Here is a 4,023-nt window from a genome sequence, read left to right on the forward strand (position 1 = left end):
CAAACGTTCTAGAAAACGACCAACACACACACACACACACACACACACACACACACACACACACACACACACACACACACACACACACGCACACACGCACACACGCACACACGCACACAAAAACACACACACACACACACACACACACACACACACCACACACACACACACACACACACACAAACACACTCACACACACACACACACACACACACACACACACACACACACACACACGCACACGCACACGCACACGCACACACACACAAGCACACACACACACACACACACACACACACACACACACACACACACACACACACACACACACACACACACACACACACACACATCTCCCACTCCATCAAAGCATCAAAGATCTACTGACCGCTCTGGTAAACAGCTTGAGAGCTGTTTACCAGAGAGAGAGAGAGAGAGAGAGAGAGAGAGAGAGAGAGAGAGAGAGAGAAGTTAGTCACCGTTACAAAGAGAAGACTGTTCTGCGTTTGTCTCTTTCTGTAAACAACGACAACGCAATAAGGAGCAGTGTTTTTGTGTTTGTGTCTAAGTGAGGTGTGTGTGTTTGTATCATAATGTGTGTGTGTGGTTGCGTTTGTGTGTGTGTGTCTTAATGTATGTGAGTCTGTGTGTGTGTGTGTGTGTGTGTGTGTGTGTGTGTGTGTGTGTGTGTGTGTGTGTGTGTGTGTGTGTGTGTGTGTGTCTAAATGCATGTGTGTGTATGTGTGTGTTTATTTGTGTGTGTGTAGTCAGGTGTATGATGGGTGCTAATAAGGGGATTAGGTGGATTAGCCCCCTGGGTAGCGGGAGCGGGGTCAGAGGTGAGGGGGCGTGGTTAACCTGAAGGGTCTCCTTGAGGGTAACTGGGTTCCCAGCCTGCAGCGCTGGGGAGGAACCACAGGGGGCAGAGCGGCTCTCTGCAGAGCGTCTGTCCAGGTGTCCCACAGGAGGTCTCTATGGACCCCTGACTCCTCATCCTCCTTCTCTTCCAGAGTCTCCTAGTGTCCTCAACACGCTGAGCCAGGGGTTAGCTTAGCCTTGCCTAAGGTAGCTTAGCATTTAGGTTGGCCTAACCTAAGGTAGCATCACCTACAGTGACTTGGCCTAGCCTACAGTAGCTAAGCCTAGCCTTTAGGTTGGCCTAACCTAAGGTAGCTTGGCCTAGCATACGGTAGTTTAGAATAGCCCTTTGATAAGCCTAACCTAAGGTAGCTTGGCCTAGCCTAAGGTATCTTAGCCTAGCCATTAGGTTAGCTTAACCTAAGGTTGTTAAGCCTAGCCCATAGATAAGCCTAACCTAAGGTATCTTAGCCTAGCCCTTAGGTTAGCCTAACCTAAGGTATTTTAGCCTAGCCTTAAGGTTAGCCTAACCTAAGTTGGCTTAGCCTTTAGGTTACCCTAAGGAAGCTTAGCCTAGCCTTCAGGTTAGCTTAACCTAAGGTATCTTAGCCTAGCCCTTAGGTTAGCCTTACCTAAGGTAGCTTAGCCTTACCTTAATTATCTTAGCCTAGCCCTTAGGTTAGCATAACCCAAGGTAGTTTAGCCTAGCCTTTAGGTGAGCCTAACCTATACCCTAACCATTAATGTCATCTGAGGACAGAGCCAGGTGGACTGGGACAGAGTGAGGTGAACTGGGACAGAGTCAGGTGAACTGGGACAGAGTGAGGTGAACTGGGACAGAGTCAGGTGAACTAGGACAGAGTGAACTGGGACAGAGTCAGGTGATCTAGGACAGAGTCAGTTGAACTGGAACAGTGTGAACTGGGACAAGGTGAACTGGGACTGAGTCAGGTGAACTGGGACAAGGTGTACTAGGACGTGGTGAACTGGGACAGGGGTCCCTGAATCAGTAATAATAATAAGTTGTGTTATCGAGGTGCAGACTCCCACATTCTCAGGATGTTGTGCTTCGTTAAGATGGGTCGGCCCCTCAAGGGGCCCCTGGATTCCAGGAGCATTTACCCTTTCACCTTTGACCTCTTTCTCTCACTTCCCGCTCTACCTAGCAACCAGCAACACAATAACTCTAATTGGTTTTTTGTCACGGCCAATCACACGCATGGTTATGAATTTATTCCCAGAAAGAAAGGTGTGTGTGTGTGTGTGTGTGTGTGTGTCTGTTTGTGTGTGTGTGTGTGTGTGTGTGTGTGTGTGTGTGTGTGTGTGTGTGTGTGTGTGTCTGTTTGTGTGTGTGTGTGTGTGTGTGTGTGTGTGTGTAGGACAGACATGCAGTTAAATCCTAATTTACAGCAGGAAAGTCACTTAACAGTATATGTTTAGGGCTTTACTAAAAATAGGAACAGGTTGTAATTTAACTTAAGAAATCCGGCGTTCCCACAACATTCTGCGTTGTGTAGAACAGAATTGACCAGAAACAGATTTCTGTCAAATCTAACAGGGCCCACACAAATATGTTATTTTAGAACTATCTAACATTCGATTATGATCGTTATTGTCCAAACCAAATTTCATTTTCAGTGTTCCTTGTGAACTGAATAATGAGAAAGCAACACCCCAAGTGTTATAATGATGAATACTTTAATATGAATTCATCACAAATTAATGAGGTCAGCTTGTCTGCTCGTTCAGCGGCACGTTGGCGCCACCTGGCGGCGGTTCATTGAGCTGCACCCACACGCTACATGATTGGAGGACCGCTCAGTTATGAACGAGGGGGAGAGATGGGGAGGGAGGGAGGGAGGGATGACCGCGAGATATATACCTGTAGTCTTGTAATTGATTTCATAATGAGATATTTATCGTTGTAACTCCAACCTGGTGATGTCAACACAGGTCAGACTTTGGAGATGATAGTTGTCTCTCTCTGTCTCTCTCTCTCGCTGTCTGTCTGTCTGTCTGTCTGTCTGTCTGTCTGTCTGTCTGTCTGTCTGTCTGTCTGTCTGTCTGTCTGTCTGTCGGTCTGTCTGTCTGTCTGCCTCTTGTCTCTCTCCTTGACAAAAGACGCTCGCGCACACACACAAACACACACACACACACGCAGACATGCAGACACACACACACACACACACACACACACACACACACACACACACACACACACACACACACACACACACACACACACACCAACCACCCTCCAATAGATGAAGGGCTTTATTGTTGCTCAGAAGGAAACATCTGCTTCCACACATTTAATCTCTCGTCTGTCCTCCCCCCATCGTCAGCTCCCCCCTACTCCCCCCTAACTCAGCCCTACCTCACCCCTTCTAACCCCTACCTACCCCCTCACTCCCCCCTTCTAACCCCTACCTCCCCCTTAACTCAGCCCTAACTCACCCCTTCTAACCCCTACCTACCCCCTTCTAACCCCTACCACCCCTAACTCAGCCCTAACTCATCCCTTCTAACCCCTACCCCCCCCCTCCCTCCGCCCTTTTAACCCCTTCTAACCCCTACCTCCCTCATAAACCAACCCCTTACCCCATACATGTACAGATATCTATATGTGTTAGTTCATAGACCATAATAACCTAATTTGACAAAATATTTGACCACAAACCAACAGCCCTGATGATGTTCATGTGCTAATAAACCTTGTTCTTACAGTGCTGATAGCCCTGGTGTGTTCAGTGCTGTTAGCCCTGATGGGTACAGTGATGATAGCCCTGATGGGTACAGTGCTGTTAGCTCTGATGGTACAGTGCTGATAGCCCTGGTGTGTACAGACCTGATAGCCCTGGTGTGTACAGACCTGATAGCCCTGGTGTGTACAGACCTGATAGCCCTGGTGTGTACAGTGCTGACAGCCCTGATGGGTACAGTGCTGTTAGCCCTGATGGGTACAGTGCTGTTAGCTCTGGTGTGTACAGACCTGATGGGTACAGTGCTGACAGCCCTGATGGGTACAGTGCTGTTAGCCCTGATGGGTACAGTGCTGTTAGCTCTGGTGTATACAGTGCTGACAACCCTGGATACAGTGTACAGTAGTGATCCCTGGGTACAGTGTACAGTGCTGATCCCTGGGTACAGTGCTGATAGCCCTCG

General features: G+C 48.4%; 1 protein-coding gene across 1 annotated transcript in view; it reads right to left on the reverse strand.

Moving 5' to 3' along the window:
• The window catches only part of col15a1b (collagen, type XV, alpha 1b), a 37,415-nt gene that overhangs the window by 29,997 nt on the left and 3,395 nt on the right, over positions 1-4,023 (reverse strand). The gene's annotated exons all lie outside the window — the stretch shown is intronic.

The sequence above is a fragment of the Gadus morhua genome, chromosome 8 (genome assembly GCF_902167405.1).
Source record: "Gadus morhua chromosome 8, gadMor3.0, whole genome shotgun sequence".
NCBI classification, from domain to species: domain Eukaryota; kingdom Metazoa; phylum Chordata; class Actinopteri; order Gadiformes; family Gadidae; genus Gadus; species Gadus morhua.